The following is an 11916-nucleotide window of genomic DNA, read 5'->3' as shown; positions in this document are numbered from 1 at the left end:
GTAATCACAACTATTTTAAAATCAGTGTCTGATTAACTCCAATTTTATGTTTACTTGCAGTGTGATTGTTTCTATTATCTATGTTTTTATTTTAGATTTTGGCTGTTTGGACCTGTCTTCTGGTATGCCTGGTAATTTTGGATTGAATGCCAGACACTCTGTGTCTATATTATTTTCTTCCAGAGAGAATTGGCTTTACTTTTGCCAGGTAGTTAGAAGAATGGAAGATTATTTTGATTCAGTCAACAATTGAGATGATTCCAGGTCTATTTCTGATTTGCCCTCACTACTGGATCTATTTCTTTGTCAGTCTCAACTGAAAATTTCCAAGGTCTCTTCTTTTCCTTGGCTTGCACTACTCTTTAATTTTTGATTCTCTAGCATGATACTGTTACACAAATCTCTGATTAGCTTTTTAACCTCTTATGGATTTCTGCTTGGCTTCTCTGGCTCTCATACAGCTTTGTATTTTTAAGTGCTAAGAGAGAAAACATTGGGACATCTTATCTAGGGTTGTGGCATATCTGGGTGTAAAGACATTTTGGAACTAGGGTAAGAAATTAGGTTTTTTGGTTTTGTTTTGTTTTTGGAATTCCTCAAATAACATGTGATTTTTGGAACCCTTTTGGTTTTCAAAGCTCTTGGTATAATTTTCACAGGAGGTTGTGTCCAAAAAAGAACAACAGAAATCTCACTGTTGGTAAATATTTTTCTTCTTTCCCAAGTGATGCAGAGAGCAAAACAAGTGGGAGAGGTCAGGACACACACCATAAGCTGTGGACGAGAGAGCAGGGGAGTAGGGCTTTATCACCATACTGACCTGTATTCCAGTCGTGGCCTCTTTTCCTAATAGTTATGTGATCTTGGAAAAAATGCTTAGCTGCTCAGGCTTCTATTTTCACATTTGTGAAGTGCCATCCTCAAAAGACTTTTGTGAGGATTAAATGGGAGACTATAAAAGGAAACGAGCACAATGTATAACAGAGTAGGTACTTGAATTCTCCCCTTTCATTCCGTAAATGTAACCGTGATAGTGGAAGGTCCATGTATCACTGCAGGCTGTTTGATGTCTGTTTGGTTAGTCCAGTTAGTTAGAACTAAGTGATAGTGAGACCTGGGTCATGGGTTAAAAGTCTGCTTGAGCCAAAGAGTCTCACTCTCTGTCTGTTTCTCTCTGCCTCTGTCTCTGTTTTACGAAATGAACTCTACATCATGGTTATGAGGTAACAGAGAGAAAATGTGGGCAAAAAACATTGCACAGCCACCTCCCCGGAAGGAAAAATAACTTAAAACTGCCTGGGTGTTGCGTCAGTACCGTTAACCCTCACATGTGACGTGTAGTATAGGACATAATACCAGGCTGTTTGAAACTTTCTTCAAGCCTGATTCTGTCCCATGACCTAAAGGTAGAAGACAAAGAGCTCACGGCACCTTTGAAAAAGAACAGAGATGACCTTGTTGTTACAACCCACATTAACTATCCAGCATTTCTAAAGCTTATTCTTAGAGCTAAGGGGCTGAGCAAGCTCTTGCTGAGCAGTGAATGGTTCCGTATTTGCCTCCCAAATCTGTGTACTTCTGGTGCATGACTCATTGCTTTCGGGTGCAATAACTTGAACCACATAAAACCAATTTTAATTCTAAATATAATTTCGACACTTAGGGAAATAATACACAGCATGCATCACTTGAATTACAAAGTAGATAAAAATAGTCGGAATTAGGTTATCATCTGTACGTCAAACAGGGTGATTTCTCAGCTGCATTTTGAACTGTGGTATGCAGCAATTTTATAAGTAAAGCTAATTTAAATATGACACACAGGCACACAATCCTCTGTAAGGTATTCAGGTAATTGGAGAATGATGCCAGTTTTGTTCTAAGAGTTGGCTTTTTGATTTTAATCAGCTTTTATACTTTAATTCTTGAGAGCAACGTATTTGCTATCCTTTGGTACCTTACTTGATTTAAGTTGTTACTTTAAATTGACAGCATTCACAGTGTTAAGAGGAGTGACTGTTTGATGGATCATTAGATTTGATTTTAGGGGTTTCCTTGCCCGTTTACATTAATCAGTTTTATGTACCTTGTGCCTTGGTTCTTTTTCCCAGTTCATTATAAATATTGATGTCATTTTCAATTGGAAGTTTCAGAAAAGAAATTGGAATGAGAAAGCTGGCTCCAATAGCCATCAGTAGTAAAACGAATTCCCGTCATCTCTATCAAAATTAGCTACTTTTTCAGTACATAAAATCCATTTATGCAAAAGGAAAATCAAATAAACTCTCATTAAAAAATCTGTATTGTTTTTGCCATTTCCATCATTAAAAAATGATTTTCCACTGCTACCAGTCGAATTATTTTTCTAATAACTCATGTGAGTAACCCATCAGTTTATAAAATAAATAATCTTTCTATGAAATTGTTTATTTACTTTCTCCATTCATTTTGGACTTCTTTTAGTTTCAGAGTACCTTAGTTTAAAATAAGGGTATACCACAGCTTTGTTAACTGGGTTGGGATTTTAAACATATATATTTAATAAAGATGTACTAGGTAGAGCTCTTATAGGATGATGAGTGGGAATAAAAACAAGTTTCCTGAGCGCTGAGTGCTCTGGAGCCCTGGAGCTCTAAAACTAAAACGGCCAACACATAAACTTGAATAAAGAGGAAGATTGGAGGGCAGTCATCTTTGACTGCCTAAAATTTTCTGACTCCTTCACCTCCGACCTGCTTTCTACCCTGTCATGCTAAAAAGCTCTAGAAATGTACTCTTCAATATAGTAGCCAATATGTGGCAATTTTTAAGAATAGACTTTACTTTTTAGAGCAGTTTGAGGTTCACAGCAAAATTGAGAGGAAGGTTCCTGCCACTATTGGTTCACACAGTGTTATCACCCAAAGTCCACAGTTTACATTAAGGTTCACTCTTTTTATTTATTTATTAATTTGGCTGCATTTGGTCTTAGTTGTGGCATGCGGGATCTTTGTTGCGGCATGCAGGATCTTTTGTTGCGGCACATGGGCTTTTCTCTAGTTGTGACACGTGGGCTCTAGAGCACGTGGGCTCAGTAGTTGCAGTGTGAGGGCTCTGTAGTTGCAGCACACAGGCTCTCTAGTTGTGGTGTGCATGGGTTCTAGAGCGTGCAGGCTTAGTTGCCCTGGGGCATGTGGGATCTTAGTTCCCCGACCAGGGATTGAACCCACGTCCCCTGCATTGGAAGGTGGATTCTTAACCACTGGACCACCAGGGAGGTCCCAAGGTTCATTCTTGGTGGTGTATATTCTGTAGGTTTAGACAAATTTATAATAACATGTACGCACCATTATACAATCATACAGAATAATTTCACTGTTCTAAAAATCTTCTGTATTTGCCTATTCATCCTGCCCTCTCCCCTAACCCCTGGCAACCACTGATCTTTTAACTGTCTCCATGGTTTGCTTTTTCAAAGAATGTAATATAGTTGGGATCATACAGTATGTAGCCTTTTAAGGTTGGCTTCTTTCACTTAATAATATGCATTTAAATTCTCTCCATGGCTTGATATCTCATTTCCTTTTAATGCTGAATGATATTCCATTGTCTAGATGTATCACCCTTTATTTATCCATACACCTACCAAAGGACATCTTAGTTACCTACAAGTTTTGCCAATTATAAATAAAACTACTACCTGTATAAGCATCCATGTGCAGGCTTTTTTATATACATAAGTTTTCAACTCCTTTGGGTAAATTGTGCTCCAAGTGTCTGTGCCATTCCGTATTCCTACAATGAATGAGAGTTCTAATTGCTCTACCTCCTCACCAGCATTTGGTGTGCTCAGTGTTGGCCATTCTAATAGGTGTGTAATGGAATCTCGTTGTAATTTGCATTTCCCTGATGACATATGAGATGGAGCATCTTTTCACATGCTTATCAGTCATCCATATATCTTTTTTCGTGTGGTGTTTGTTCAGATCTTTGGCTCATTTTTTAATTGTCTTGTTTGTTTTCTTACTGTTGAGTTTTAAGTATTCTTTGTGTATTTTTGATAATAGTCCTTTATCAGATATGTTTTTTACAAAAGGTTTTTTTTCCAGTCCGTGATTTGTCATTTTTTTTTTTCTCTTGACAGTGACTTTCTTTTACAGAACAGAAATTTCTAATTTTAATGAAGTCTACTTCTTAGCTCTTTCCTTCATGTATTGTGCCTTTGGTGTTGTATCTAAAAAGTCATTACCAAACGCAAGGTCATCTAAATTTCTCCTTTTATATCTTCTGGGAGTTTTATAGTTTTGTATTTTACAGTTAGGTCTGTGATCCATTTTGAGTTAATTTTAGGGGAAGATGTAAGGTTTGTGTCAGAATTCTTCTTTTTTTTTTTTTTTGCATGTAGATGTCCAGTGTTCCAGCACCATGTGTTGAAAAGACTATCTTTTCTCTGTTATATTGCCTTTGCTCCTTTGTCAAAGATCAGTTACTATGCATATGCGGTTCTGTTTCTGGGTTCTCTATTCTGTTCCATTGACCTATCTGTCTATTCTTTTGCCAGTACTATACTCTTTTGATTACTATAGCTTTGTAGTAAGTTTTGAAGTTGGTTAGTGCTAGTCCTCCAGCCTTGTTCTTCTCTTTCAATATTATGTTGGCTATTTTGGATCTTTAGCCTCGCCATATAAACTTTAGAATCAGTTTGTCAATATCTACAAAATGACTTACCAGAATTTTGATCGAAAATTGCATTGACTCTATAGACCAAAGTGGGACAAACTGACATATTGACAATATTGAGTTATCTCATCCATTAACAGCGGGTATCTCTCATTTATTTAGTTCTTTCATCAGAGTTTTGTAGTTTTTCTCATATGGATCTTGTAAATGTTTTGTTAGATTTATACTTAAATAATTTATTTTGGGGGTGCTAATATAAATGGTATTGTGTCTTAAATTTCAAATTCCACTTGTTCATGGCTGGTATGTAGGAAAGGAATTCCCTTTTCTACGTTATACCTTGTATCTTGCAGTCTTGCTATAGTTGTTTATTAGTTCAAGAAAGTTTTTTTTTTTGTCAATTCTTTTGGATTTTCTACATAGATGATCACGTCATCTGTGGAAAAAAGGAGTTTTATTTCTTCCTTCCCAATCTGTATAAATTTCTTTTCTTGTCTTTTTACATCAGCTAAGACTTCTAGTACAATATTGAAAATCAGAGGTGAGAAGAGATGTCTTTGCCTTGCTTCTGATCTTAGTGGGAAAGCTTTGAGTTTCTCATCACTTTTTTTTTTTTTTGGCTACACCACACATCATGCAGGATCTTAGTTCCTCAACCAAAGGTCGAACCCATGCCCCCTGAAGAGGAAGCATGGAGTCCTAACCACTGGACCACCAGGGAATTCCTGAGTTTCTCATCATTAAGTGTGATACTAGTTGTAGTGTTTTGGCAGATTTTTTTTTTATCAAGTTGAGGAAGTTCCACTCTATTCCTAGTTTAATGAGAATTTTTTTTGGATGGGTATTGGATTTTGTCAGATGCTTTTTCTGCATCTATTCATATAACTGTGTGATTTTTCTTCTTTAGTCTGTTGATATGATGAATTACATTAATTGATTTTCAAATGTTGACCCAGCCTTGCATACCTGGGATAAATTCTACTTGGTCATGGTGTATAATTCTTTTTGTACATAACTGAATTTGATTTACTAATACTTTGTTGGGGATTTTTACATCTGTTTTCATCAGACGTATTGGTCTGTAGTTTCCTTTTCTTATAATGTCTTTGTCTGATTTCAATACTAGGGTAATGCTAGCTTTGTAGAATGAGTTGTGAAGTATTCCCTTTGCTTCTATCTTCTGAAAGAAATTGTAGAGAATTGGTATAATTTTTACCTTAAATGTTTGGTAGAAATCACCAGTGAAACCATCTGAGCCTGGTGGTTTCTGTTTTGGAAAGTTATTAACTATTGATTAAATTATGTTAATAGATGTAATCCTATTCAGATTGTTTCATTCTTCTTGTGTGAGTTTTAGCAGATTGTGTCTTTCACAGAATTGTTCTTACCAGCATTTCATCAGGGTCCATTTCATCTAGGTTATTTCATTTCAACAGGGTCCATTTCATCTAGGTTATAAAATTTGTAGACATGGAGTTATTCGTAGTATTCCTTTGTTATGCTTTTAATGACCATGGGATCTGTGGTGATATACCCTCTTTCATTTGTGATATTAGTAATTTGTGTCCTCTCTTTTTTTTCTCAGTCTGGCTAGAGGCTTACCAGTTTTATCGATCTTTTCAAAGAACCAGCTTTTGGTTTCTTTGATTTTCTCTATTGATTTTCTGCTTTCAATTTCATTGATTTCTGCTCTAATCTCTATTTCTCTTATTCTGCTTACTTTGGATTTAATTTGCTCTTCATTGTTCTAGTTTCCTAAGTTGGAAGCTTAGATAATTGATTTTAGAGCTTTCTTCATTTCTAATGTATTCATTCAATGTTATAAATTTCTCCCTATGCAGTGCTTTCACTGTACCTCCCAAATTTTGATGTTTTGTTTTCATTATCATTTAGTTAAAAACATTTAAAAATTTGTCTTGAGATATCTTCTTTGACCCATGTGTTATTTAGAAGTATGTTGTTTATTCTCCAAGTATTTTGGGGTTTTCCAGCTCTCTTTTTGTTATTGATTTCTAGTTTAATTTCCTTATAGTTTGAGAGCAGACATTATATGGTTTCTATTCTTTTAAACTTGTTAAGGTATGTTTTATGGTCCACAATGTGGTCTTTCTTGGTGTATGTTCCAGATGAATCTGACAAGAATGTGTATTCTACCGTTCTTGGTTGAAGTAGTCTATATATGTCCATTATATACAGTTGATTAATGGTGTTGTTGAGTTCAACTATGTTTTTACTGGATCTGTCCATTTCTGATACAGATGAGTTCAAGTTTCCAACTGTAAGAGTGGACTCATCTATTTCTCCTTGCACTTCTATCAGTATTTGCCTCACATCTCTTGACATTGCTGTTAGATGCATACATGTTAAGGACTGTTATACAGTCTTGGAGAATTGATCCCCTTATCATTATTTAATGCTCCTCTTTATCCCTGAAAACTTTTCTTGCTGTATAGCCTGCTTTGTCTGAAATGAATGAAGCAATTCCTAATTATTTTTTTTAACATCTTTGTTGGAGTATAATTGCTTTGCATTGTTGTGTTAGTTGCTGCTGTATAACAAAGTAAATTATTTTTGATTAGTGTTCCCATGGTATGTCTTTCTTCGTCCATTTCCTTTTAATTTATATGTGTCTTTATACTTAAAATGGACTTTTTAGACAACATATATTTGGGTCTTGTTTTGTGATCCACTCTAACCATCTCTGTCTTTTAACTGGTACATTTAGACCATTGATGTTCAAAGTGATAATTGATATAGTTGGATTAATATCTGCCATATATGTTACTGTTTTCTATTTGTTTCCTTTGCTTTTGTTTCTGTTTTTATCTTCCAGTCTTTTTCTAATTGATCAATTTATGATATTATTTTCTCTCCTTTCTTAGCATTTCAGTTGTGCTTCTTCTTAAGTTTACTTTTTTTGTGTGTGGTTGCCCTAGAGTTTGCAATATACATTCATAACTAATCCAAGTCCAGTTTCAAATAACGCTATACCACTTCATGGGTAGGGTGAGTACCTTATAATGACAAAATAGTCCTAATTTTGTCCTCCCGTTCTTTGTATCATAGCTATAATTCATTTCACATATACGTAAGCTTATATATACATTTTAACATAAGCATACATAATTGAATATATTTCCTAGATCTGTGGTTTGGTGTCTGACATTAATTTGGGGAAATTCTCAGTCATTATTATTATTTTTTTAAAAATTTATTTTATTTTTGTCTGCATTGGGTCTTCGTTGCTGCACGTGGGCTTTCTCTAGTTGCAGAGAGCAGGGGCTATTCTTCATTGCGGTGCATGGGCTTCTCATTGCCGTGGCTTCCCTTGTTGCAGAGTATGGGCTCTAGGTGTGCGGGCTTCAGTAGTTGTGTCCGCAGGCTCAGTAGTCATGGCTTATGGGCTGTAGAGCACAGGCTCAGTAGTTGTGGCACATGGGCTTAGTTGCTCCGTGGCATGTGGGATCTTCCCGGACCAGGGCTCGAACCCATGTCCCCTGCATTGGCAGGCAGATTCTCAACCACTGCACCACGAGGAAAGCCCATCAGTCATTTTTAAAAATATATTTTCTGTGTCTGTCTTTCTTCTCCTTTTGGTATTCCCATTATGCGTATGTTACACTTTTTATAGCTGTACCACGGTCCTTGGACATTCTGTTACTTCAGTTATTTTTCTCTTTGCTTTTCAGTTTTGGAGGTTTCTATTGAGATATCCTCAAGCTAAGAGATTTTTTTCTCAGCCACGCCCAGTCTCCTTATAAGCCCATCAAAGTCATTCTTCGGGGCTTCCCTGGTGGCGCAGTGGTTGAGAGTCCGCCTGCCGATGCGGGGGACACGGGTTCGTGCCCCGGTCCAGGAAGATCCCACATGCCGCAGAGCGGCTGGGCCTGTGAGCCATGGCCGCTGAGCCTGCGTGTCCGGAGCCTGTGCTCTGCAACGGGAGAGGCCACAACAGTGAGAGGCCCGTGTACCGCAAAAAAAAAAAAAAAAAAAATTCTTCATTCTTCATTTCTGTTAAAGTATTTTTAATCTCTAGCATTTCATTTTGGTCCTTTCTTAGAATTTCTATCTCTCTGCTTTCATTACCCATCTGTTTCTTCCATGCTGTCTACTAAATCCATTGGAGCCCTTAGCACATTTATTACAGTTGTTTTGAATTCCTGATGTGATCATTACAACATCTCTGCCGTATCTAAGTCTGATTTTGATGCTTTCTATATCTCTTCAAATTTTGTTTATTGCCATCTGGGTATGTTTTGTAATTTTTTTCTTGTTACCTGGACATGGTATACTGTGTAAAAAGAATTGCTCTAGATAGCTCTTTAGTAATGTGGTGGTTAGTTGTGGGGGCAGGAGAAGCATGCTGTAGTCCTATGATTAGGTCTAAGTTTTTTTAGTGAGCCTGTGCCTCTAGACTACAAACCTCACAAGTGTTTCTCAGCAGGATGGTTAGAGTGAGTGGGCTGGAGTGGGGTGTTTCCCTTCCTACATGTGGAAGACTGCAGACAGCTAAAGTTGGGTATTTGTCTTCTTCCACCTCAGATAGGTTCAGCTAAAGTCCTAGCAGGTTAGGCTCTGGTTAAATAGTTTCTACTCAGGGCAGACCTTGTTAAGAAGAACGGAGTGCTATGGCATAATTCCAAATGATCCCTTTACCCCTCCCCTTGCTGGGAGCTTGAGGGGATTTTTCTCTAACAGTCGCTGGAAGAGAAACTGGTAGAGCTCTAGAAGGTAAAAGTTACAAGTGTTTCCCCTTCACCCCATCCCCCATGACTTGATCTCCTTAGAGTTTTTATCTCTCAGACTTGTTCACACTGAGCCTCCAGCAATTCATTAATTGTAGTTCAGGTTTTCCTACCCCGGAACTGGTTTCCACAGAGGTTGCAGCTCCTGGGTTTCTGCTCTAGTAAGTTGTGATTCTCTGTATCTGCCGGTCAAGCTCTCCAATTTTGGGGGTGGCAGTTTGCCCTGCAACCTCACTTCTCTTATGGATCTAAGAAGAGTTGCTGAGTTTTCAATTTGTTCAACTTTTTACTAGTTAGGACAGGGTGGGAATTTCTAAGCTTCTTACTAGTGGGACCAGAAACTGGAAGTCATCTGGGTATTTAAATTTAAATTAATTAAAATTAAATAAGATTAAAAATTCAATTCCTCCATCACACTAGCCACATTCCAAAGGCTCAGTATCCACATGTGACAAGTGGCTATCGTGTTGGACAGTGCAGGTATAGAGCATTTCCATCTTCACTGAAATTATTATTGTATTACCCTGCTCTGTATTATCACATAGTGCCCTCTGCTATGCATAGACATGAGTAATGAGAATTGGGAAAAATAAAAGAAGTGCTACAGCCAAACATCATTGGCTTTATCCAGAGTATTATCCTGGCTTCTTGGGAGCCTCGGATTCTGCCAGCCAGATCCTGAACCATTAATCTGGCTTCCACTGTCAATATTTTATTAACAATGGAGATATTCATGTGTTTTTTCCCATTTCCCTCCCTGAGTTCTTTTCTGAAGAGACTTTGCTGTAGTCCCTGACTTGTTTAACGAATGATTGCTAACATTCTTTGGCTTGTCATTATGTTTTTCCATCTGTGATATATTGTGGCTTATCAGCACACCAGGATATTCACTCACAATTTTAGAGTGCTTTTCAACTACCATTCAGTTTTAATTTCTTTTCTCTTTTCAAAATTGAGAAGAGGGTGTTTTTTTAGCTCAGTTGATTATCAGGCTCCGATTCAACTTGAGATACACAGATGAGCTAGTGCTTGAAAGCAAGGACCATGATTCCTGAACATAGTGATTCCTCTGCAACCTTCTCAAGGGGTGGCTCTTTCCTTTACCACCCCCTTGCTGCATGGGATTTGGTAGGTGGGATAGATGTTCTCTTTGCTCCCCACTTCAACTTTCAAGCCATTATTCTTCCCCCTCCTCCCTAAAGTCACATCTTGGAATCTCAGGTTGTTTGAGCATACTATATGCTGCCCTTCCTTGTTGCAGTCATCCATAGAACCCCTTTTCACTTTCCCATTTTCTTTGATGCTCTTTGAGAGGTTTTAGCTCCCTCCTATATTGTCTCTAGCACTGCTCCCTTTACAATGCCTTGTGATTTCAGTACCACACAGATGACCCTTCAGTTCCTGGTCTCTCAGTTCCTTGTCCACTTTCCAACTTCAGTAGCTGATTGCCATGGTCATAGTCTAGACCTTGTCTTATTAATACCTTTAACCCTCCCATAATTGCCATTTCAATCATCCTCTTCCCCAACTACTGTCTCCTATCTTGCTTCTCACTTTCTCTAATATTTTTACTTCCACAGTACTGCTAGGACCTAGAATCCACCATTCCCTCATATTGTCACTTCTCACCTTTCACCAACTCCCTTTGCCTCTTTCTCCCTTCTTTATACTCTTCTGGCAAAACCAACCCTGTTGCCATCCAACTCTCTTGCCAGCTCTGCACCAGCAGCTTTACAGACTTGAAAAAAAACACCCAATCCTCTCATTTCAAATTCAAGTGTAATAACTTCCCAGTGATCCCTCAGTTTTGCCAAGCAATCAGGCTATATCCCCCTAGTATGTCCATTCTCTCGCTCCTGGGTGACTGCTTCATGCCTTCATTTTTATCCTCAAGCCTTCACTCTCATTTGGTCGTTCTCCCTATTTTACTGAGAAAACAGGTGCAATAAGAAGCTGTTCCCCAAGCTCTGCCATTCTATCTCCCTCATGAGTTTGTGCCTATTTCTTCTTCCCGTCTATTGCTGTGGATGCCCCATCTATGCTCCACTCAAAGGCCATTCCTTTCCTTCTGTACTTGATCGATCCCCTCCCCCCTAGCCTAGCCAAAGACATGGCTCCAGCTTCTCTCCCTTCTCTGTCTCACATTGTCAGTGTTAAGCCATCTTCTGGATTATTCCTATCAGCATAAAAACATGCTATTATTTCTGTCATCCTTAGAAAAAAAATCTTTCTCTCCCTTTTTTCCCCTAGGCCTCTACTCCATTTTTCTTTGCCCTTTTACAGCCAAATTAATCAAAAGTGTTTTCTACATTCACAACACCAGTTCATGTCCTTTCATTTGCTCTTAGAGTCAGTTCAGTCAGGACTTGACCCCATCATTACATTGAAATGGTGAAAATCATCAACGATTGTCATGCTGTGAAATGAAATGGTCAGTTTCAATATCCATCTCATTGGACCAATCAGCAGTGTTTGTTTGACCCACCTGATCACTCAGTCTTCTTGAAAAACT

This window comes from Orcinus orca, chromosome 12, assembly GCF_937001465.1.
Source record: "Orcinus orca chromosome 12, mOrcOrc1.1, whole genome shotgun sequence".
Lineage (NCBI taxonomy): Eukaryota > Metazoa > Chordata > Mammalia > Artiodactyla > Delphinidae > Orcinus > Orcinus orca.
Note: the sequence above shows the minus strand (reverse complement) of the source record.